A 27,234-nucleotide genomic window follows, 5' to 3' on the forward strand; every position below is an offset into this window, starting at 1 on the left:
TAACTGGAGATTGCACCTGCAATCTTGGCCTATCAGGACAACTCTCTAACCAGCTGAGCTACCTGGCCGGGGCGAGGGATTTCTTTTAGTGTCAATGAAAATAAAATATTAGTCAAGACATACTGAAGATTAACTATGGACTGAAAGATATATTCAGCTTGATATAATATTAGTATAAAAGTATAAGTGTCAATCTATACCAGATATTGTCTTTCATCTATAGGAAACTGACCCCTGACTCCCTCAATACTCAAGGTGCTCAAGGTGGGCATTTTTCACACACAACAGGGGTCCAAACTCTTATCTTCTTATCTCCTGACACTTTCTTCCTTATAGTCAACTCCTAGGTGTGGAATTTCTTGAGGGGAGAGACCTACTCTCACTATTTTGTATCCTTTAATTCTCAGCATGGAGCTCACTGAAATCCATCTATGAAATGCTAAAGTGTTATTTTTTTTATTTCCTGTATTTACTATTCAATATATTAGAAGTCTGTCATATTTTGAAAGATACTTTTAATTGCTCAACCTGAAAAATAATTACTTATAATCATTTAAACTCAGTGTGATGCTCACCAGAAAGATGTTTGGAGATACTGGGCCAGTCTTGCAAGGTTTCTTGAGAAGAGTATGGAGTTTGGAATCAGACAGATTCACAGGCACTGACTGGGCCCATATGGATAAGTTTAATGTCTCTGGGCCTCAATTTCTTATGTAACTCATGAGAACAATATATGTGAATATGTAAATAAATGTGCACCATTTAATGTAATGTAGCAAATAGCCAGATATTTCTCTAGCAAAATTGGTTTAGTCAGGAACAATGACTATTGCAATTCTGGACACGTAGTTCAGAGAAACAAAGGACAGACACACTCTTTCATGGACTTGGGCAGGGCTGTTCTAAATGAAGAATCAATAGGAGAAAACTAAAAGTTTAACGTGCAGTGACTTTTCATTGGCTGAATTCTTTATGGCAGTCTCCCATTGGCAGAGCTGTTACTGGATAAATGGGAATCTTTTCCTCCTCCTGCTCAGTTGGTAATACGGTATCACATCCTGTTGGAGATACAAGGTACATCTCTTTCTGTTTGGGTCAGTAATGTGTGTTGAGTGCCAAGTGTGTGAAAGTTTCCTTTCCTAACCACCTGCTTGTATTTTAAATGAAGTTTCTGTGTATTTTCACGATGCTAAGGCTCTGTTCTAGACCTATTTAATGTAGGTGATATAATATAAATACCCAAGTTACTTTGAAGTTTAAATAAAATCTTAATGTGAGGCATCAACACAGCAGCTTGCCTATGATAGGTGCTCACTTTTAAAATATATATTTTTATCTTCTTTCTCAAAGGACATCACAAAATAGCTGCCTCTAAGCCATTTCATTCAAATGTCTCTAATATGAAAAGCCTCTAGCCTTCATCAGAATTTTTCTTTAGTGGCCCTCCCACCTCTCTCAGAGATTCCTCATGGGAACGCACCCTGATTCTATTATCTGCATTTTACAGATAGAGGAGATGAGTTTAGAGAACTCACTGCTCTATAATGTGAATATGTTGACTTTGTAGAAAGCCATAGCAATTGTCTTCCTCATCAGTTGTGTACCTTTTAAGTTCCTTAGTAAATACTTTCTTCAGGTCTGATATTGCTGATGCTTTAAAAACATTGTAACTTGCCTAATTAATTTGTAAATTAACCTCCCCCCTCTTTTTTAATGTTTCACATTTAGCAATATTCCTAACATAATCTGTCTCCACTAGGCCTGGAAATTTCATCTGCTTTACTTGGTTCGCGTTTTTAAAACAACGCGTGTATTTGCAATGCACTGAGACGTCTGGCTCAGATAAGAAGACTTTTCCCTTATGCATATGGAAACAATTAAATAAACACATCAAAGAATTCTCTTTATGTGAGAAAACTGAGATTCACACATTTTCATAAATTCTAAACCATGCTTTTGGTCATTTGTTTTTCACTATTTCTCCATAAGCCATTTCATCCCGTCCATTAATCATGATTTTCAAAAAATCTTCTCTGAATTTCCAATGAGTCTGACTTTATCTATTGATAATGAAGTGTCCAGAACCCAGTTTATATTTCAAGAGTGTCAGTATTCTAATAAAAATGAAATACTTATCACTTAACCCGTTGTTTTAACCCATGCTGTGCTATAAACATAAGATAATTTTAACTGTACACTTTAAAAGAGTTACATATTTTCTTATTTTACTTCTAGAAAAACTGATTTGTAGAGATTAGCCATAAGTTGTAAAATGTCTACCTCTTATGGTAGACATTTTGAGAATTCCTTATATTCTGAAACAAAACTTGAAAAATATTTGGGTTTACCTTACGGACATGACCTCAACATTCTTGATAATGAATTTTCTTTTGTATTAACTCATCCTGAATTTGTTCTCAGCCAATACCTTATCACTGAAATATCTTAGGGTTCTTCCCTTGTTGGTTCCTTTGTGTTCTGTAAAGTCCCAAGAAACCCAAAGGCTTCCAGCGTCATTAAATCTTTCAACTTCCAAGGCCACCACCCATCATTTCTTAAATCTACTTTTAATCTAATGTTCTCATTTCTATACCTTCAGAGTCTCAACACTTTTTCCTCCTACTTCAACATTTTTGAACAATTATATTTACTCAACTCTTAATATGCGCAAGAGATTTTGTTAAATTCTTTGCTTTCATCATTTTTAATAAATTAACAGTAATTCTATGAGTTGGATGGTTTTCTTCTCCCCTTATAAATTGAGCCGACTGAGATTCAGAAAGATTGAGTTGTAATAGGCTTCAATCAAGAAACAAATCACAACAGTTACTTGAAAAGAGATAATTCAGCATAAAGAACTGTTTCCTAGGTAAAAATAATTGTTAGGTAGGTAACTAAACATTAAAAATCAATCCTGAAGTGTCATAGATATAGCAATGACAGGAAGCAGTAAGAGGAGCTAAACCTTATTTTTCTTTTCTTTTTTATATAACTTTAATTTTTCAATTATAGTGGGCATAAAATATTCGTTTCAGGTGTATAACATAGTGATTAGACATTTGCATAGCTTATGAAGTGATCTTTCCAATAACTCTAGTACCCCTACACTAATATTATTGACTATATTCTCTACTTAACATCCCCATGACTATTTTGCAACTATGAATTTGTACTCTTAATCCCTTCCCCTCTTTTAACCACCCTTCCAACCCTCCTACCATCTGGCAACTGTCAAAATATTATTTGTATATATGTTTCTGTTTTATTGATTTGTTTATTTACTTATTTATCTTTAGATTCCACATATGAATGAAATCATATGGCATTTGAGTGTCTCTGTTTGACTTATTTCACTCAGCACAATACCCTGGAGGTCCATCCGTACTGTTTCAGATGGCAAGATTTTACCTTTTTTTATAGCTCAGTTGTATTTCATGGCATACATGCACCACTTCTTTTTTTATCTATTCTTTGATTGATGGGCATTTAGGCTGTTTCCATACCTTGGCTAAAAACAAGACCCTTTCACATGCTGTCTACGAGAGACTCACTTGATGTGGAAAGAAAACAGACAGAAAGTAAAGGGATGGAAAAAGATATTTCATGAAAATAGAAACAAGCTAACAACAACAACAAAAATTCAGGATAGCTATCTTTATACCAGATAAAGTGGCTTTAAATCAAATACTATAAAAAGGACAACGTAGGACCCAGCAATTCCATTTCTGGGTATTTTCCTGAAGAAACCCAAAATACTATTTGAAAAAGGCATGTACATCCATATGTTCATTGAAATCCATTTTTCTGTGACTGCTGCTTGGCAGATGCTTCTGTTTCTGAGCTTAAAAAATGGCCCAGTTGTGGGGGTGTGTGCAATTGGAGCTGGAGCTCAAGCCTCTGAGGAGAGGTCCTAGCGAGTTGGTGCTGATGGCTCTGATGATGTGCTGGGAAAACTCCAAAATAAATTTAACTGCTTCTAACAAACTTTTGCTACCACACTGAAGAAGCTTTTCTGGTGAAGAAACCCCACGATAAGGAAACAGGAAACAAACTGAATGAAGAATATCCCTGACAACTCCTCTAGACTTCCATTTCCAACCAGAATTCTATGGGTAGAGCCTTCTAGGAAACCAGGTAACAAAAGATAAGTATGGTTTGCAGAATCCCAGCATCAGCATTACAAAGCAGAGTATAAAAGTATAGATTTGAAGATGAGAAACAAAGCTTAGTGACTGAAGTAGTTAAACTATTTGCCCGTTTATAAACCATAAGATCCTTTAACACACATTTAAATTTCTATAAATCAACAATAGCAACTCTAGATTCTGAACAACAAGATGGAGCAATCTCTTGTTCACAACCTCTCCTAAGTGAGGAGACACAAAGTTCAAACAGTTGTATTTATCTCTACAAGGCTGTCACATCCACTCTGGCCTGGGTGGCTCTGTTGGTTGGAGCATCCTCCCATAGACAGAAGGGCTGTAGGTTTGGTTCCCAGTCAGGGTTCGTGTCTCAGTTGTGGGTTCAGTCCCTGGTTGGGATACATGCCGGAGGAAACTGATTGATGTTTCTTTTCCATATCGATGTTTCTATCCCCCTCTCTTTAAAAAACAAACAAACAGACAAAAACAAACAACAAAAAAACAGTCATTTTATCCATCTCAGGGCTCTGGGCTCTTTTATTTTACTACCGAATTCAGCCATAGTTCCATTGCTACATTTCTTCAGCTGTAAAATGAGTTCCTTCATCAGGGACAATTGTATAGCCCTGACTGGTGTGGCTCAGTGGGTTGAGCACTGGCCTGAAAACCGAGAGGTTGCCAGTCCAATTTCCAGGGCACATACCTGGGTTGTGAGCCAGGTCCCCCATAGGGGGTGTGCCAAAGGCAACCGATCCATATTTCTTTTGCACATTCATGTTTCTCTCCCTCTTTCTCTCTCCCTTTCCCCTCTCTCTAAAAATAAATAAATAAGATCTTTTTAAAAAGAAACAGTTTTATAAAGAGTGTCTCAACAGTGAATATGGCATTCGATGAATCCATGGATGACAGTGCTGGCAGAAGCTTCATGGGCAAGTCCATGGCTACTGCAGGGAATAGATTAGGAAACAAGTACCATACACCCCAGTCTTCTCAGTTATCACAACAATGTCCCTCTCATTTTCTTTTCCCTTCCCTGATAGCTTTCCCACAACCAAGTCCTTTTTGGTGATCAGAACCAACCTCAGCGCTTTACTCCCTGCCCACCCCCAAGCTATATTGGATGTTATAATTTTTAAACTTATTTTAGGTTTACATTATATTTTCACATTTTAATAATGAAAATATTTTATCTGCATGGTATTAATAGCGTAAAAAATTTTTAAAGATTTTATTTATTTATCTTTAGGGAGGAAAGGAAGGAGAGAAACATCAATGTATGGTTGCCTCTTGTGAGATCCCTGCTGGGAACTGGCCTGCAACCCAGGCATGTGCCCTGACTGGGAATCAAACTGTGATCGTGTGGTTCGCAGGCCCACGCTCAATCCACTGAGCTACACCAGCCAGGGCTTAAAATGTTTTAAATATATGTGAATGTACTAAGCCTTTACATGGTGTATGACATGAAATAACTGTTATTACCAAGAAAAGCAATACTTTACTTAGCCCCAAAAGTATCAAAGAACAGTCTAACTTTAGCACTTTATATCGTACAGTCAGCAATTGAAAAACAAATTTATTTATCATCTATTGTATGCCATTCATGGAGTAACTGCTTAGGGTTCAAAGATTCCCATGTTTTTTAGCAGCTCAATCTATGCTGGAAGTCAGGCAAATGGATTAAAAAACATGAGTAGATTAGTATGAGTACATTATGAGTGTTCTCAGAGACATTGCAGCTTTGTAAGCTGGAGCATGAATTCTGACCTTGATCCATTGGATGTAAACCAACTGTCTACTACATTACTGAAGAAAACAAGTTGAGCAGTGCTTAAAAAGCCAGCATAACCTTATGGGACTTACTAAAAATTCATCCTTTCCTCTCTCATGTAATATTTTTCTTCCTTTCTTATACCATCTAGTACCCTCAAAAGTAGTTTATTACACAATATTTTATCTAGGATATGTCTGTTAACCTCTATTTTGAGCCTAAGACTATGTTATTAACTGTGAAGAATGCATGTATAATAGTTACAATCTCAAAATTTGCAGCTGAGGATAAAAAGAAAATATATCTGTCTATCTTGGGTAAAAGAAAAAAAACAAAAATCTAAGCTAATATAAATATTATGGGAAGCAAACTGCAATTTTGCCACATTATACAATTTGATTTATAAATTGTACAAATCCTCATCTGCAGAGCTGAAGTTCATGCTTTTGTTCTCTATGGAAATATAGTAATGGAAATTTTTCTGTTAATTTTCAGTACTGAGTGGTAGATACACATATGATGTCAGTCTTCAAAAGGAACTTGACTGATGCTTCAACTGCTAGGCACTTTATCATATATAAAGAACTTTTAGAGGGTTTCTTTCACTGTTTAAGAATTTCAAAATCAGCCCTGGCTGGCGTAGCTCAGTGGATTGAGCACGGGCCTGCGAACCAGGCGATCGCGGTTCGATTCCCAGTCAGGGCCCATGCCTGGGTTGCAAACCGGTCCCTTGCAGGCTAACTACCAGCAGGGGATGCACAAAAGGCAACCATACATTGATGTTTCTCTCCCTCTCTCCTTCCCCTCTAAAAATAAATAAATAAATAAAATCTTTAAAAAAAAAGAATTTCAAAATCATTTAATGGTTTATATTCTTTTATTCTGGTCTCTAGCATCCTAAACCACTGATACCAATCCCTTAATGTTTTAAGATGCTATTTATTGGCTTAAAAAACTCAACATAGAGTCTTTATTGGGTATTTTTCACATTTTAAAAAAAATTGTGCAATGATTTTCATGATTGAGTTTCAAATATTTGAGTAAATAAATAATTACGTTCTGTATTTTTTTATTCTCCTAAAATAAAATAATCAGTCTTCTCTTAATTCTTTTGGAGAAAAAGTAAGTTGAAACACCCTTTATTTTCTAACACAGTGATATAAAGCCAATATGTAATCTACAGTATACTAGTATGTACTTTTTGGCACTGTAATTTATCTGACCCTCAATTTCTATAGCCATAAAATGGTAAGAATAATATATGTTACTATTTATAGAAGTAATACACATAAAATGCTTTGAATACTACCTGGCGAATAGTAATAATCACCCAGTAAATATCAGCTTTTTAATTTATTATTACTATTATTATTATTTTTGGTAGATTTCCCTATTATGAGTACTTGTTGGTAGTTTAGAGTAAAACATGCCATGCTTAACTGCCTAGGGTTTAAAATGAAGCAGAAAGAATAATGATTTATAAAGTATAGTGATGAAGAGATAGCAAGAACATGGGATTACACATTCACATGGCCCTTGTTTCTGCTGGGTAAGTAGCAATCATGTGCCCTCTGATAGGGCAGGATTACTGCCATCTAAATTATAGTTGGCAGAGAGCTGCAGCTGCATACACTCACATCAGAGGGGCTATGCCAAGTGTCAGTGAAAGAAATATCCCTACAGTGGCTTGCTATCTCAAGACTTGTTTTTTAACCTTTCTTTAAACCCAGTTCCTGCTTACCTCTCATTTCTTTTAACTGAGGAATTTTCTTTATTTTATATCTACAATGTATATATAATGGTGTATATATATATACACACTTATATATAATGTATATATAAGATTGATATATGTGTGTGTGTATATATATCAACCTTCAAAATTAAAGTCTTTTTTTCTATTTTGAAAATGGTACTATTGTGAGGAGAGAAAAGTATTCATTTTAACTGCTACTGAAACAGTTGGTTAATACAGCAGCCTCCTCAAGTAATTTTAACTCTTAAGTCACTGCCACAAGCATTTTATAAATTTACTTTAAGGAAGACATCACCAAAAGGACTAGAAAAACACGAATTGCATTATCTTAAGAGATTATCTTTAAAATTTTTTTTTATTTATCTTAGAGGTGAATGGAGGGAGAGAGAGAGAGAAATATCAATGTGTGGTTGCCTCTCATTCATCCCCTGCTGGGAACCAGGAACTGACCTGCAACCCAGGCATGTGCCCTGACTGGGAATCGAACCGTGATCGTGTGGTTCAAAGGCCCATGCTCAATCCACTGAGCTACACCAGCCAGGGCAAGAGATTATCTTAAAATGATCACTTATCCTAAATTGTAGAAAAGTTATTTTAAAAAAATAAATGTGTCTCCTAAGGGCATCTTGCATAATGCCTCTCATATAGAAGGGCCTCAATAAATGTGTATTAATTAACTGCACTGATTTCTAAGTAGGAAATTTTGGAACTTCTGGTTAAGATGGAGGCATAGGTAAACATGGTTCACATCCTCTCACAACCACAGCAAAAGTTACAACTAAACTACAAAACAGCTATCATCCAGAATCATCAGAAAATCAAGCTGTATGGAAGTCTGACAACCAAGGAATTAAAAAAGTCATGTTCATTCATATGGGCAAGAGAGGTAGAGATGTGGAGACATGGAATGGGTGGTCTCACACCCACCTGTTTTGGATAAAAATTGGGAGGAAAAGCTCATGGGAAAGGGATTCCAGTCCTAGACCAGACCACCCAGATCAGGGTTCCAGTGCCAGGAAGAGAAGTCCCAATAACTTCTGGCTGTAAAAACCAGTGGGGGTCAGGGGTGGCAGAAGAACCTTGGAATTCTCAGGTGTCTCCACTTAAAGGATCTGCAATGGACTTAGGACTTAATGCAGACTCACTCCCTCTGGGCACCAGTATCGGGGCAGCAGCTTGAAGGGCACCAGTAGCATATAGGAAAAAAACGAAGTGTCTGGCATCATAGTGAGTGCCAGGGGACAGCTTCTTCCTGGACAAAACTCCAGAGGTCAGGCAGCAACCACTGTCACTTTTCTGAACTCTCCCCAACACAGAGTGACAGAGCAGTGACACCACATCAGAGACTCCATCAACATGGTTCACATGAGTTGCCCTGTCTGGGCAATTACCTAAGGCTCCTCTTTATCTAACTTACAGTGCGCTTCTCTACATTAGTCCATAATACTAAGATGGAGAGTCAAAGCAGCTGTACCTAATGCACAGGCACAAACACGGGGAGCCTGCCAAAATGACGAGACAAAGGAATGCGGCCCAAATGAAAGAATAGAACAAAACTCCTGAAAAAGAACTAAAAAAAATGGAGATAAACAATCTATCAAGTGCAGAGTTCAAAACACTGGTTATTAGGATGCTCAAGGAACTCATTGGGTACTTCAACAGCATAAAAAGGACCCAGGCATAAATAAAGACTACACTAACTGAAATAAAGAAAAATTTACAGGGAATCAGCAGTGGAGTGGATGAAGCCAATCATCAAATCAATGATTTGGAATGCAAGGAAGAAGAAAAAATTCAATCAGAATAGCAAAAGAGAATTTAAAAAAAAAAAACGAGGATAGAGTAAGGAGCTTCTGGGACAACTTGAAACATACAAACATTAGAATCATAGGGGTGCTAGAAGGAGAAGAAAAATAGCAAGGTTAAAAACTTATTTGAAAAAATAATGAAAGAAAACTTCCCTAATTTGGTGAAGGAAATAGACATACAAGTCCAGGAAGTACAGATAGTCCCAAACAAGATAGATGCAATGAGGACTGCATCAAGACACACCATAATTAAAAGGCAGTGAGAGAAAAGCAGAGAGTTACCTACAGGGGAGTTCCCATATGGCTGTCAGCTAATTTCTCAAAAGACACTTTGCAGGCTAGAAGAGACTGACAAGAAGTATTCAAAGAGATGAAAAGCATGGAACTAAAACCAACCTATGACCTAGATTACTCTATCCAGCAAAGCTATTATTTAGATTTGAAGGGCAGACAAAGTGCTTCCCAGACTATGTAAAGCTAAAGGAGTTCATCATCACCAAGCCATTATTATATAAATTGTTAAAAGGACTTATTTAAGCAAAAGAAGATCAAAAGTATGAACATTAAAATGGCAGTAAATTCACAACTACCAACAATTCAACCTGAAAAAAAAATGGAGGAAGAAAACAGAAGAGAAACAGAAGCATAGATATGGAGATTATTTGAATAGTTGACAACCGAGGGGGTAGGGGGAGAATGGGGGTAAATGTGTAGGAGTTAAAAAGCATAAATTGGTAGGTACCGCATAGGTGGGGGATATTCAGAACAGTATAAGAAACGGAGAAGCCTAAGAACTTATTTGCATTACCCATGGACATAAACTAAGGAGGAATTGTCCAAGGGAAAGGGTGTACTTGGTGGAGGGACACAAAGGCAGGGGGGAGGGATTGGGACAACTGTAATTGTATAGTCAATAAAATATATTTTAAAAAACTAGAAGAAGAAATTTCTTCCATTTGTCTATGAAATTCATTCTAAATAAATATTATACTTTGTATAGATCTTAGACTCATCAATGTAAGAAAAATGTATGTTTCTTATTAAAAGTAAAATATAAAATAACTAAACTAGTACTGGAGATCAGGAGAACAAATAGCTCGAACTCTGCTTCTCCATTTTTTCATCTCACTTTCAGATTATCTTAACTTTAATATCATTATCATCAACAGTTGGATTTGAAAAACATTTCTTCTTCCCCTCTTCTTCTCTTAACTTAGAGTCTGAAACAGTACATGCCTTTAATTTTATTTCATTTAGCATAATTGAGACTAGCTGTGAATTATTATTTTTTAATTTAGTACAATACTAAGGAATAACCAAAAAAAAATAAATCTAAAATACGTTAGTAATGGTCACAATTGGGCTTCAAGATTTGAAATTTGTTTAAAATTAAAAATTATTACTTGTCTTGTGTTTAAAATACCATTCCACGTTCAAGAATATCTCATTCATGAGCAAGGGCACTTTAACACTCCACTTCTAAAGCACCCCTCTAGAAACTACATTGTTTTATAAGACAGGCCAAGAAATTCGCATACTCTTATCTAAATAAGAGCGAGCCATCCAACCAGTTGAAGAATCCAATCCTATTAGCACTCTTTTCTCCCATGTGACCATCTCCTGAAATGGCATTTGCTTTCAGTGTTTCCATATGTTCTTACTGTATGAGCATGGCTGTACCTTTAGAAAATAACCATATATTCACAATTATAGAATTTATATAAAGAAATACTTATTTGTTCCAGTAATCTGATAAAATACCATTTTGAAATGATTGACTCTGTCTTAGTGACACACTTCCTTTCCTTTTTTTCAGCTTTCTTCCAGGTCCCTGCTGTTCATTCCTTGAAATTCTGTTACCAATCTTGCTCTCCCTTCATTACTAATTCTACCATTGTTCTTTGCAAAATTTGTGATTCTTCCACTTTGTATTCACCATATCTTGATTGTCAGCCTCTGTGGCCATAGTCTGGACTACTGTTTTTCAAGTGCTTGTTCTGATCTTTGGTGAGTCACAAAATCAATTTAGTGTTTTATTATCAACATTTTTAATTGAATATAATAGACTAGAAAAGGTCTAAGAGTTTCTAATGTAATAATGTTTAATATGGTTTTGTGAAGTTTTTTAAATTTTATTAAATATATTGTGTTCATATCAGTTAATAGAATTATATGGATAAAAAGTGAAGAATTCTATAATACATCATCTGTATATTGCATCATGTATGTGTTCACACCAAAGTCGTCTCCTTCCATCAACATATTTTCATATATAGATGTATGCATATTTACATAATATGTATCAATGTAAAATATTGAGTGTTCTAAAGACTAAGTGAATTTTCAAGCTAAGAATTTGGCATATTCCATATTTCTTATTTTGGATCACAATAAAAACACATTTGAAAACTACTATCCTGTACTTTGTTGTCACCAATACTTATACTACCTTTAAAATTATAATTTAAGGAATAATGCTTTTTGACCAAAAATTATATTGCTACATGTGATCCAGTTTATATCAACAAAGTCTTCATTCTTGCAAATTTTAATTATCCATTGCTCTGTATATCATATACTCCTTCTTACTTAGCTTAGATTTAATTATCTATTTCTATAATCACTTATTTTTGCTTATCTTTCTACTATATTGACACAATCTCTGTTTTGCCTTTATGCACTTGACAGAAATCCCAATTTTGAAAAAATAACTATTCACTTAGTCTTTGCCATCCTCAAACAGCTTAAAGTGCCTAAGGGAAACATATAACCAAAATGAATGACCAGTATTGCTTCAAATATACAAGACCTTAGCTACAAGCACTGGGTCTAAGGTCCTACAGGTAGGACTTCAGTTTTTTTTCTGGTCAATTCACTCTTCCTCTCACTTGGGTGTTTGTGTCATACCTCCTTCTCTTTTCTCCAGCCTCTCATGATGCTGCCTTATGCTCAAGTTTTTGGTTTTTTATTTCACAAAGACAATAGAATTTCTTATTTTATTATAAAGTAGATGAAGCAAGAATGTAACTTCAAATCGCTTCAACCACAAGACATGTAAATCTACTCATATTAGTATTCATATATTTTTTCTTCATTCTATGAATGAAAATGTATGCTCCTTTCTAAGGTCAACCCTACACTAAAAAAAATGAATCCTAACACCTTCAGTCTCCATAAGAAATCTGCTTTCATGATCTATCCCTTCTCCTTGTAAAGACATTTATTTAATCAATGCTACCTCATTCCTACCAGGTTATAAAATGTACTTTAAGAAAAAGAATACTCTTTCAGTCTTCCACTACAGGACCTTCTCCTGTCAAGGTTATTAATAATCTCTATGGTGCCAAAAGTAAGTCACTAACAGACTTCATCTAATTCAAGTTTTCTGCAATTATTCAATGTTTATTTTGACATTTTTTCTTGGTATCTGGGATATCATAATCTCTTGACTTTTACCTTATTTAATGAGTCACTGTATTTAAAGAAAATGTGGTATATGTATACAATGGAATACTACACAGCCATAAGAAAAGATGAAATATACTGCTCTTTGCAACAGCATGGGTGGATTTGGGGAATATCATGCTAAGCAAAATAAGTCAGAAAAAAGTTAAGAACGATATGCTTTGACTCTTATGTAAAATATAAAACCAAAATCAACAAATGAACAAACAAGAAAAACAAACAAACAAAAATTTAGAGACACAGGCAACAGTATGATGGTAACCAGTAGGAAGGCACTGTTGGAAGGCAGTACACTGCAAAGGGAGTCAAATATATGGTGATGGAAGAAGATTTGCCTCTGAGTGGTGGTCACACAATGCAATATATAGATGATATATTATAGAATTGTACACTGGAAACCTATGCACCATTATTAATCATTGTCACCCCAACAAATTTAAATTAAAAAGAAAAAAATTAAGTATTCCACAATTCTCTTTAGCTCCTAACTGTTAAAATGTCCCAGAAATCAGCTGTTTTCTCAGTCATTCTATTGGTAATACAATCTAGTCTTATGTGTGTAAATAACACCATGTATGATGCCTAGAATATTATTTTTAGCTCTAACTTTTCTATTGATTTAGTACTCTTCCTGACTATTCCCATTAGAAATGTATTAAACATTTGAAGCATAACATGTATGAAACTGAAATTTTGATGTCTCATTCAAGAACTTTGTCTCTTCCCAGTGCTCATTTTCTCAGTAAAAGTCACAGGCACTCACCCCAGTACCCGGGGAGCAACATTCCTCAGTCATTGGCTGACACAAGCTGGCAGCAAAAATCAGTTTCCTGATTACTCATATTACCAGCAGAGGCCAAACAAGACAACACTATCCCTTGTTCTGTAAATGTTCTTTTGTGATCTATTTGCTTCCATGTTTTCTGCTTTTTGTGTTTTATGCTGGTGATTTCACTGTTTAAAATGACCCAAGCACACTGCTAAAGTGCTGTCTGGAATTTCAGAATGCAAGAAGTTGTGATATGCCTCATGAAGATGATATGTGTGTTATATAAACTTTGTTCAGGTATGAGTTATACTGGTGTTGGCTGTGAGTTCAATGTTATTGAACTGGCAATATATATTAAATAAGATGTCTTTAAACAGAAGCGCACATAAAACAAGGTTTTACATTGATCAGTTGACAAAAATGTGACCAGAGGCTCACGAGAACTTAAACCTGTATTTCCCTTAGGAGTAACGATTCAGCATTCTCTAACTTAGCATTCCTGGAAACTTTATAGAATGTAACTACAGTGGATAATGAAAACCTTCACAGTATTATAAAAATTAAATAAATTTTTAAATAGCATTAAATAAAATTCAAAAGAGAAATTAAACAAATGAACCTTGTGTATTCATTTGGTAACATAATTACTCATAGAGAAATATTCATGTAACTTTTAAACGTACTTATTTGACTATATAGTCCTTAAGGACCAAGAAAAAGGCTAAAATATCTTAAACTGCCTCTGGTAATTATATTTGGGGGGGCTATTTGTATTCTTACCCTGAGACTACTGTGTGTGTGCACACAGGGCTGCACATGTGCACATGGGCATGTCTGTGTGAGAGAGCACACAATTATATTGATATTATTAGCAATCAGGTTTTTGCTGTGGCTAAAGGAGATAGAGTGAAAAGTCAGTGATGTAAGTAAAAACTCTGTAGCTTTTGAAATAGAAATAGTAGCAGGCCCTTATGTTGTATTTTTATCTTTTAAAAAATTAAATGGGGAGAGGGGAGAGAATCATAGGGGAAAAGAGGATGNCCATTTTCACTACATGAATTTTCACTTATGAAAAATTAGACTTCTTCAGAAACTATGAATTGATGAGGACTAAAATTGTCATTTCTACCAAAGAACATTAATTTGTCACAGCACAGAACATAAATACAAGTGGTAAAGTTCCATGTCAGTAATACAGTTAGTACTTACTAATATTGCCTCTGGCAATAAAAATGCTGATCGATATAGTGTTAAGAGAAGAATAAGTCACCTGTCATGACAGAGGTAAAAAACAACATAGAAATTTTCAGAAAAAAAATGCAAGTTGATGTTGTTGGGCAAATATCACATAAAAAAAAAAATTACAACTTTTTCCCCCTCTGTCCACTGAGAGGGAAATTGTGAACAATTCAGTGGGAATAGCATTTCCAGATTCTAGATTGCGCTCTTCCAATATTATATCCAAATAAAAGGAAATAGAACATGAAGGAATGCTTAGTTCCAAATCTGCAATTAGAAGTATGTCTGACAAGCCTGACTATTTTTTCATGCTAAAAAAAGGAAGCAACTTGAGTTTTGTGTGAAAAGACTCAAAAGCTGTACTGAAGTAACTCACTGGTTAAGGCAGGACAATTTGAGTATCAAATGTGTTTAAATCTGTAAGTTTATAGTGATTAAGACAAATAAATGAACAAACATAAACCTTATTAGTCACCTTTAGAGGACACTTAAGAATTAATGCTAAAAAGATTTAAATAGTTATCTGTATCTCTGTGTAACCCAAAGTTGCTGAGAAGAAAGATGCTGTATATGAATACTACAGCCAAAAATGAAGAAACATTTGAATTTCAGATTAATGCTTCTTATAAATATAACTAATGACTAATATTATCACAAAAGGGAGAACAAGACATTGGAATCACCCTATGGTGATAAATTGTATTATCCATGAAATAGCGTAATTATATAAAAGCAAAAACTCAATCTGTATCTGTGAATTTACAAGATATGTAGAAAATGAACTGAAATTCAAAAAAAAAAAAGAAAAGCTGTGAGACAAAGAAAAATTATAATCTCACATTGAAAGGACTTAAAGGGCATGTCAATGATCATATATATTTTATTGAATTCTTATTTAAATAAATATACTATAAAATTGTAATTTATTCAGACAAATATAAATAATAATCACATTTGGTGATTTTGTTAATTTTGTGGTGTTGCATTAATTTTGTCATATTATTAATTTTACAGTACTGTGGGTAAAAAGTCTAAGGAGTCCCCCTTTTTTAAAAAAAACATATTGAAGTAGTTACAGATCATGAAATAACTGGAATTTGCATCAAAGTATTTCACAGGATGCATGTGGCCAAATGAGCCTGGCTGTGTGTTCAAGTCTTGGAACATAGGTGATGAGTAAATCATATTCATTGTAGAGTTTTTCAACGTTTGCATGTATTTAAATATTTAAAACAAGCACAACATTTTAGTTTTATTTTAAAATATATTTTTTCTCCAAACACACACATACTCCACTTGTTTACTTTACTTTCAAAATTATCCAAAATCTCTTGACTTCTACCAGCCTTTACCAGTGTTACCAGACCAAACTTCCATCACCTCTTGCCCCAGCTAGTTCCATGGTCTTCACCTTGCCTCCCTGCTTTCATTTTTCCTCCTTTACAGTCTATTCTCAAACTAGGAATTTAAAAAAATGTAAGGCAGGCTGGACAGCCTTCTCATCAAAATTCCCTGGGGGGAGTTTTATTACGTGTGAAATAAATTTTTAGATGTAGTCCTATGTGATCTGCCCTGAGCTGTCTCTTCCACATCAGTTCTTACCACTCTTTTCACTTTCTTCACTTCAACCACATTCTGATTCTCAAACATCGGCAGCACACAGTACAATCTCTAGGCTTTGCACTTGCTCTTCATTGTGGAGTTCTGTTCTTCCCACTAATACCTGTGCCTCCTTGTGTCATTGGGTTCTCAGTTTTAATGTCACATCCTCAAAGATGGCTGCCTGAATACCCAGTCTGAAATACTACTAGCTTGTAATGGCTAACCACTTTCTAAGCTTAATTATTTTTGTATTACATATTGTCGTTACATATTTATTTGTGAGCAAGATCTTTATTTTGTTAACCAGTGGACTCCAGCATCCAGATTGTCATCTGAACAAAGAGAATGCTCAACAAATATTTGTTGAACAGGTGAATGAATGGATGTTTTCCAATTGATTAATAGGCCATTAACAAAACCTTGCTTAAGCTTCTATGACATATCTAGCACAATATCTAATATTTTATGTATATCATCTCATTTAATGTACATGTAAAGTCTATTATGTAGCCACTACAATCAACTACTTTTCCTAAAGTACTAAGGTCTGTGGAGTTTAAAAACACACAAAATCACATAGAAGAAGAAAGAAAGGAAGGAAGGAAGAAAGAAGCACACATTCAAACCTATTTCTGTAATTCCAAAGCATTTGCTTTTTTTTACTATACCATTCTACCGCAAAAATAATATCAGCCAGATGCAGACTTTTTGAAAGAAATATATCAGGCTTCTATTATTACAAATACTAACACCAAGTTTTCTGATCAAATAGAACAAATGGGTCTGGCTTTTACCCCATTAGATATTTGTGTGATAACTCACCACTGTTTGAAGTATTCCCTTTAAATCTGGTCTCTTTGGGGGCTGTAAATCTCTGTTTGATATGTCCTTTCTGTAAACTCACAAAAGAAACCAGCATTTACCTGATCCAAAATAATGAAAGCAGAAAAATCAATAATGGAAAAAAAATAGCTCCCCTCAGATTATGTTTTCCAGCAAAAACAGCAACAAAGAGGGAAAAGACATGGCTTACCAAGTTGTCACTATTTTGTACTAACTTGATATTATTAGAATTTGCTTTCTGTGGAAATTGGCCTGTCTGTTTCAGCATGACCTTGCTGTACAGATGAAATAAATGTTCATATATTCTTGTCTTGGATTTTGTAAGACCTGTGAGAGCAAGACACAGAAATTTGGAGTCTTGGGTCCTGATCCTAGATCAATTTCTTTGTATTTTCAAAGGAATGCTATTACAAAGCCTACTTCACTTATAGAGTTTTATTAAAATACAATTTAATAAAGGGCCAAGAAACGTAATGTCCAATGAACTAAAAAGGTCCAAGAATGAGGCAGAATATAGAGCTTGAGAAGAGGAAGAAAGCTTAGTATTTAGTTAGTAATTATATATTTTGACATGCTTCATATCATTTATTCTTCATAAATCCTTTCAAAGAGCCATGCTTAGCCTCACTCTATATGCAAGAAACAATGAAAATGGTTAATTTCATTTCACAACTAGAGTTGTTATTCAGTCATCAAGATCTCCATCTTTTTTTCATTACAGATAATGTCTAGGTTGCAGATAAAACTTTATGTTACACAATTGTAAGAATTAAAAATATGCGATCATTTTCATTCTAAAGAATACACTTTTATGCAGCTTGAGTCCCTTATCATCATATGCATTCTAAGACAGAATTAGTTGAGCTGCAAGTTATTGATGGGATGAAATGCTCATGAAGGATAAGGGAGAGGCAGAGAAGGATTTGGGAACAATAAGTCTACATAAAGCAGTCCTGGCACTTGTGAAAGGAGAGGGAAGGAGGAGTGATTGAATAAGAAGAGCCTTTGACTGCAGGGCAGCCTGGGAAAGACTCCGGTCGGCTCATGGCAAGTCCTTGAGCAAACAAGAATGGACTTGTGATTGCACCCTCACCATGTTCAGTTGTGCAGGAGCAGTGGGAAGCATAGCATGGGGTGGAGATGGTGGCGCATTCACACTGGAGGCCTCAGTGTGAGCTCTGGCAGGTCCAAATGTGTGGCAGCAGCTGGAGACTGTCAGCCAGCTATGTTCCTTCTTTTTTCTTTTTTTTTTTTCATTTCCTCATTCAAGGACTTTTTTTTTTTTTTCATTGCTTTTAGAGGTGGGCAGGAAGAGAGAAAGAGAAAGAGAGACATTGATGTGACGGAAAACCATCAATCAGTTGCCTCCCATCTGTGCCCCAAATGGGGATCGAACCAGCAACCTCTGTATGTCCCCTGATGGGGAATCGAACCCTCAAACTTTTGGTGTACCAGATGGCGCTCCAACAAACTGAGCCACAAACCAGGGCCAGCTGTGCTTCTTATAGCAAGTTCTCTCTAAGGAAATCTGAGTGGCATAATTTCAGGGCCACCCTACGTCTCCCAAAACAAATTAATATCTAAGTTCAAAATAATAATGATACCTAATGTAGTTTGTCTTCAGTTTATTTTTCTCCATACTCAATGTGATTTTATTCATAGTCATTTTAAGTATGGTGAAGAACTAGACAAGACTACCGAAGAGGGTCTAGGTTACAAATGTTGCCAAAGAATGGCCAATCCGGCCGGGTTTAAACTTGCTTTCACTTCTGTTTTACTATCTGATCAGCATACAAAGAGTACAAGTAACGTGTACAAGACCAAGGAATCAAGAAAGTAAACCAGCTTCCTCATCTGCACGTTTCCCTAGATTTAACCAGAGTGTCGATGAAATGTAATGGTTTTAGGTACTCACTTGGTGAGAGGAGACCAGAGAACTGTGAGCTTGCTGCTCATGGGTCATTACTTTAGGGTAGGGGTGTGTTAGCACACATATCAGAAAACTTACTTATCTACACTTACTACTCTTGCCCTCTATTACTTGCTGTTTGATTAGGCTTACAGAATGGTTAACTATGGCCTATCAATAATTGTGACACTCACATTGGTTTTTCTAGACCTCTCTTATTAGTGCAGACTTCTAAACTATCTATGTATAGGGTACATTCCTGTATCCAGGTTTTTCATATAGAATTGAACTCATCTTCCCTCACATTTTTTCTTTCTGTATTATCAGTCTCAGTGCACCATTGCTCATACAGTTAAGATATATATGTTATCTTTATGTTTTTCTAAAATGAGATAACTCTACCTGTATATCAGAAGAGTGCTACAGTTATAATGAATCAATAAGGGATTTGATTTTTTACTTTATGTTCTGTGTTCTTCATGAAGAGTTGTGTGTTGACTGATAATGGTTATATGGGTGACTAGCCAGTTTTTAAAAAATCTGCTAATACTATACCTCAAATTAACCACCACTGTCTCAGACAGTAAATTTTACCAATTTTCCAATAAGGTTTAGAACTGAGAAATGTTATTATCTGTAAGGGAGGAACTACTTAAGCAGAGATTGGACAATCATCTGAAAAGAATTATGGAGGGAGAATTTCACTCTGAGTATAGTCTCCATAATATGCTGATAAATGTATTGATGATTAATTAGCTTAAGGCCTTTTTAAAATTGTTGATTAAGTAATATATGAGTTATCTGAGAATTCTGCCATAATTTTTAATATATAACTAATATTTTAAAAAAGCATACTCATTAACCACTTCATTTTTCACTTGACTTGCAAATAAACAATAATTAGTAATTTGATTTCATTACTTATGCAAACTGTCCTAATTTCTTAAAATTCCAGACTCTTCAATAAATGTCAATGAATATATTTATTATTCCCATGGCACAGATATCTGTTATCCCAACAAAATGCACTTATTTATACTCTTACAAATTTCCTTCTGCTAAGGTTTATTGGTCACCTAATGTGTGCTGGATACTGCAATGGGCACTAAGATATAAAATTAAGGATATAGTCACTATCCTCAAGGAGTCTAGAATAGGTAGAGGTATAGCAGTCATAATAATAGTTATGTGTGAATTACACTGTGTTGAAGTATTTTCATGTACCTGTTTTATTTGAGATTATAACAATACTATAAGGTGGACTTTCATGTCTAAACTAAAAAAAAATTACAGATGCTCTGTAAGAGAATTACAATCTTTATCAGAAGCAGTGAGTGCTATATAAAAATTATTTGTGAGCACTACAAGGAGACAGGTGGTAGATTCTGTGCTTACCACTTTTGGGGCACGCCATTCTTTATGAAAAAGACAAGGAGTTTAGAATATTTAAGAACATGAATTTTTTACCCTACCATGCATCTGGGGTCCTGTACATGGTGTAGATCCCACCAGCCGTATGCATTTCTATAAGTGTGCAAAGAACTGAATTATCTGGGGAGAGGAGGAAGGCGCAGAACATGTCTGTCTCGATGATGTGCACCCGCAGAAGTTGTGTAGTGCTGGCCCTGACAGCTTGTCAACGGGTCACTTGGCCATCTAATGTGGCAGCCACCTGGTTCTGGCAGCAGTGGCTTGTACTGAGGCCAGTGGCCACAGGCGCAGTTTCTTGAATCTGAAAATCAAGAGAGAGGCAGCAGCTCCTTGACCTTGCTCTGGGCTATGGATCTAAATGTTTTCCTAAAAGCTTACCTGAGAGCTCTTTTCTCATCTTTCTTGAAAATAATGTGAGCCCTTCCTAAAAGTACTATGAACTATGGATAATATTTAATAAATTCTTTTCTGCTTCAAATATCTAGCATGTGTCTAGTGTCTGTATCTAAAGATTCTGACTTAATACTGAGCACTCAAAACAGGCTGATGACGAGGGAGTGGATATAAAAAAGGGGATTCTGGGAAAAGGTAACTTCTGTGACTTCTTGAAGGTTGAATCCAGGAACAGGAGTCATCAGGGTGGTACCAGTGTGCACAGTTCAGATGTCACATCCAGGGGACTTCAAGCATGGAATTTTCACTACTGACATGGGATTATTTTGAAGTTTTATTTTTGACACAGATTTCCTCCAGAAAAAATGTGCGAAATATCTAGAGCTTTTAACTAAAAGCTTTCTCAGTTGCTCTGGCATCAAAACACTGAACAATGGAATTTGATCAATATAATTATAGCTTGTTACCTACAGGTACATGTTTGTTTCACAAAAGCCTTTCCAAAGGAAATTCAATTTCAGGTCAAAAATGTTTTTCTGTCATAAATTTCCATTATATATTATGTTAATTATCAATAGAATCAAATAACTTATTTATTGTTGTGGACCACTCTGCCGGGTTTCAGGAATTGTAACTCTACCCCCTGTGACTTAAGAGGAGTCAGTGACCTCTGGAATGCAAGCCGAAGGAGACAAAGCCTGTCTCTGGTAGCAAATGCTGCCTCAGTTTCCTCCCTGCCCCCAAAGTGTGGTCAGAAGTCAATGATGGGTAAGACCCCTCACAGCAGGGCAGCAACCTAAGCCAGGCTCGATCACATGGGAGGCCATAATGGAAGGACTCAGGGAGACTGAGACAAAGAACAATGGACTCTTGCACTGTCCCCCCAACCCTGGCTTTGAGATAGCTCGAGTCCCCATGTCTTCTGGGAGAAGTGCTTCCTGGCTCTAATCCCCTCAAGCATGAATACCTGATGGGGAGGAGTGAAGCTCCTTGCCTTGCTGGAGTGTGTCCTGGGGAAAAATCTAGCATCATAAAGACTTCCTGATAAACCTGTGAAATCTGCTCTAAGAGTGCTTTCATTCATATAATAAGGGTCCAAGAGGAAATGAGTATGTCTCCCCAAAATTCTGCAACTCCCTTTTCTGACAGACACTGACTCAGACTAAGCCCTCAGATTTCTTTGAAATGTTATCTACTGTTTGATCCTTGCCACCCTGTGTTCCTGTGTATTACAACCCAATAAAAGCCCTTGGAGGAAGGGGCTCAATGCCTTTTTTTTTCCCCTGAGAAACTGGCCTTTAGGGAGAGGCCAGTGCTCAAAAGGCCTTTTTCTGCTGGGAAACTGGCCACCTTTCCTCCCCAAGCAGATCACATCATGTCTCCATCATGTTTACTCTCCTCTGGGACACACGGGGGAACTTGTGAGGAAAGTCACCCCCCCAATTTATGTATTATTTTCAGGAGAAAATAATATATAAATAGAGCAAATATTTTAAGACATTACTAAATAAATTTAAATAGTGTTCTGGAATACATTGAGCAAAACTGCCTCGTTCTCCTATAAATTGTCTTTGAGAGTCACTGTCAAAGTAGAAGTTGTGGACAGGTTAGACCAGTAGTCTGGTTCCATACAGGACTTGTTAACTTCTCACAGCCCAAAGCTGGAACTACTGCTCTGTCTGATTTCAGGTTCATGGCTAAGTGGGGTTCTGTGAGGATCTGCAATGACATGATACCTGCTGTTTTGGTTTCCTGCTTCTCTGTAGCACATTTAGCAAGGTTTGAAAGTTAAGCTCTCTCTCTGGCCAACTCCTTTATTCTACAGAGCAAGATCAAAGAGCTGAGACAGAGTTTTTAATTTATGTAACCCCAAGACAAGTACCATAAACACATCTTCCTAGGTCTTAGTAAAGAAGGAGATCCTTTTTTGTATATTTTAAATGTATAAATTTTAAAACAGTTAGATAGAAATATGAATTTGCTTGTTTTTGATCTGTATGTTTGTGTTGTTAAAAACAAGAATGGCTTATAAAATGTTTGAAGGTTTGTGTCTTAAGATGCAAATTAAAATACAAAGTAATTCTACTTGTATCATTCAATTACTTTCAGTGAACAAACTCATGAGAAATAAAATCACATCTGTAAATTCAAAGCTGCTTGATTTAGGAAAAAGTTATATCCCTCCCTACTGACAGGTTGTATCATGTGAAGCTATTTATACTCTGAAACTCTAGCCATACATCAAGTCAATGGTGTTGAACTGTCATTTGATATTATTCCTATACCAAATTATCCCATCCAATTGTGAAGATACTGTTCCTCTACTATTTTGCATAAATTAAATACTTAATAATGTGTTTTCTGTGGCACATCAAACAATTCCCGACAGCTTGCACATTATTGAATAAAAGAATTGAGGGCTCTTGACCTCACAGAGAAAATTATGATGTAGCAGTCCCATTTTATTCTAAATTACAATATTTTCTTGAATCATAAGTACAGTGTTTCTTGTTGCTCACACAGGGAGCCTCCCATGGATGTTCATAGTTGTTTTTCTTTTAGACATTTCTATTTTAGTGTAATAATGTTCTACACTGTTTATAAAACAACACAATGATATCAGAATGACTCTTCTCATTGCCCTGTAAGTAGTAAGCTGTTAACAAAACAATGGAACCAAATTATTTCACATTAAAGTCACAGGCAGTGTTTAAACATATGCAACTTCTATGCTATTGGACTCGTTTCTTCTCCCAAATATTGGAAACTAACCTTTACTAATGTTTTTTTTATCTTCTTCTTTTTGGCTTTCTAGGGTTTATTTTATTTTATTTTATTTAGTAATTTTTTAATTGTTGTTCAAGTACAATTTTTTTCTTCTAAGGTACTAATCACATTATACTCTGGTGAGGAGGGAAAATATTATAGGAGATTTTCAATGGGGAGGAGCTGGAGGAGCCTTTTGTAGCTTATGTCAAAATACTCTATTTAATAACCTATGAAAGCTCCCCAAGAAATAGCATACTATGAGAGAAAAATATATTCCTTTGTATAGACATAAAAGTAAATCAAATATGTAAAAACACATAAACATATTGGAGCATTTTTAAAACCAAACAAGTAGGTGTGGAGGTGATAACATTTGTTCTTAACAGACCTAGAAGTGAGTGTTTAATACACTAAAAATTGTAGATTTTCTACCAGCTACTACCCCTCTAACTTCTGTTATATTGAGAATCAATGTCATGAGAAGTGTCACTAAGAGATGTCCAATGAGACTGAATCTCTAATGTACACTCTGAGTATGTGTTTAAAGGCAATATTTAAAGTTTTTCCTTTGGTGAATCATTTGCTGACCAAGAAGGATGAGCAACCAAATGCCTCCCTTCTCAGCCCTGGAGCTGAGCAACGTTGGAACAACAGTGACATCTAGCAGCAGACATAGTCAGTAAGATACATCTCACATAGGGCTCTTCTAAATTCTTCAAAATGTAATTAAGTCAAGGCTCCCAATCTTTATTCAAGGTGAAAAACACAATAATCATTTATCAAATTCCCTCTTAAGTAAATGCCTGTTATAAAGTAACCAAAAACAAATCATATTCGATTTCTGACTCCCAAACTCATATTAAGTATTCAAATAAGAGTACCATGAATGACATTTTAGGATACGCCTTTACAACATCTGCTGTTGTATTATTGAATCTATATGCATTGCAGATTAGCTATAACGTGATGTTTCTTAAGAAATGAAAGCTGCTTTCGCTAACATATGTAACTAGCTGCTTCTAAAATGTAATTTATTTCACTCCCATGGCTTGGCAATAAACAAGTTTAATTCTGCTTTAGAGAAATATGATGAAATGGGAAGCACACACTGACGTTTAAGATGATGTGAAGTGGAAAAATCACTTCCCTACTATTAATCAACAGATATCTAAAGCTAATCTGAGAATTTTATTCCATAGGATAAATTTAGCAAGGCTGTTTCATTTTTTTTTTCTTCAAATAAAACTGGATTTTGAGCCATATGAATTGCCAAATGACTGGGCAGTTTACTTTATTTTGATTTTGCTTAACTATAGATGTTTCTTCTGATTATGGTTAAGAATCAAATTTCACGTTGTTGTAGTGGGGCAAAGAGAAGCTTGGGCAGGATCCCCACACTCTGCCACTGCCTCGGATCTCAGCATGGAGAACCGTGTTACAGAAAATCAGACCTTGCTGACATTGCGGCTTATGTGTTACATTAAAGTATTTTCTAATTATTTTGTGTCATTCTCCTATATGGAGGAACAAAAATAATTTTTGCCTGCGTGGCAGCAAACTTTAATTTTCTACAAAAAATGTATTGAAGTATAATGCATCAAGCAGCCATTTCGAAAGAATGAAAAGGAAGGTAGAAGCATGCCAAGCAAGGAAAATATGGCTCCTTTTTTAAAATGCGACTGGAGAAGTTGAGGGGAAATTAAATGTAAGGCTCTCCCTGTTGTATTTTATTTTTTTAATTGAGTAGTAGCAAATTCATATGAAGGTTCACACAGTGTGTGTGTGTGTGTGTGTGTGTGTGTGTGTGTGTGTGAATTTGTCAGATGCTGAGAATCTAGTTCAAATCAACTGAGAAGAAGGAAATGAGACCGATTCCAGACTCCATAAGCAGCTCTCAGGATTTATGCTGTTTGTGTAGCAGGGCTTTCTTTCCAGCAAGGTTGATTCTGCACCCTGATCGGCTCTTCAAAACCAGTCCGCACAGATGAGAAACATAACCGAATGCTCTGGGAAAAACAAACAAACTGGAATTTGAAAGGAAATGGAGCAGGGCAGAGACAAGTGAAGAAAACACACAAATACATCATGTGGAGGTCGGGGAGGAGGAGGAGCTTGGCTCGAGAAAGGGAAGGATAATAAAATCAAGCTTACATAACAGGGGTCATTTATTAACAGCTAACATTTTGAGCTTTTCGAATGGGCTAAGTACTCTTCTATGAACTTTACGTTCACAAACTCATTTTATCCTCGTCACACTCCATCAGATAGGTGCTAGTATTAAATCTATTTCACAGATAAGAAAGCTGAGATACAGAGAGGTCAACAATTGCATAAACGGGTAGTGGAGTTAGGCTTCACATCCAGGAAGTGCTACACTATTAACCACTATACATTAGTATACATTAACCACTATACACTATACATTAGGACATATCTCAAATTTATGGTTATTTGTGTGTCTTTGCCAGGCACTGATCTAAGCAGGCACATATATTTACCTTCTAACAACCCTGTCAGACAGGCATTTATCTCTATTTTATGGATGAGAAACTGGGGCTTAGAGAAAAAAGCCCCAAATTCTGGTGATTTATTACAATTTCAGTAGCTTATTTTCTTCTAATTGCATTTTAAAAGTAAAAGAATGTTATTTCATGATGCTGTGTTTCTGATAAATAACTATAATTATAGAAACAGTTGCCACCTTTGTGTTTCCTGCCGCCACCAACTAACACTTTATTATTGAAAAGAGATCCTGTAACTAAGGGGGAAACACACGGATTTAGAGCCACGTCTAAGCTTTCCCAGGCCCTGGCTGTGGCCTCCTAAGCATTTTTGGTAACTTTGTGGAGAATCAGTTTCCTTAGCTAGAAAACCAAAAGGACTGATGTTTGTCTCATACCTGTACAATAAAAATCTGACATCATTTATAAGTGTCTCATACTGGTACAATAAAAATCCGACATCGCTTATCCTATAGGAAGTGATCAGTCCATGAAAGCTAGTTTGAATATATAATCATTTTACTCATGTATGTGCATTTGTTCTAAGGGTGACACTAATTTATGGAAGATCCTCAAGAAATTTAAATTTTAAAAAAAGCTTTCAGGAAGATTATAAAAGCCTGAGACAGACTGGCTGGCTGGTTTAAAAACAAGAGATTAGTTTAGTAGAAATGATACCCATGAATAGCTATTAAAAAGGGAAAGAACTATATACAGGAAGGAAAGGATAAAATAGCAGTATCACACAACTAACAATGTAACTGGGACCACTGTCATATTAAAGAAGAGGTTTCACAGCATTGTTCCAAACATTGCTCAGTATATCCAGGTTTCACTCT

This window comes from Sturnira hondurensis, unplaced genomic scaffold, assembly GCF_014824575.4.
Source record: "Sturnira hondurensis isolate 20B ecotype Veracruz unplaced genomic scaffold, ASM1482457v3 Scaffold0003796, whole genome shotgun sequence".
NCBI classification, from domain to species: Eukaryota; Metazoa; Chordata; class Mammalia; order Chiroptera; family Phyllostomidae; genus Sturnira; species Sturnira hondurensis.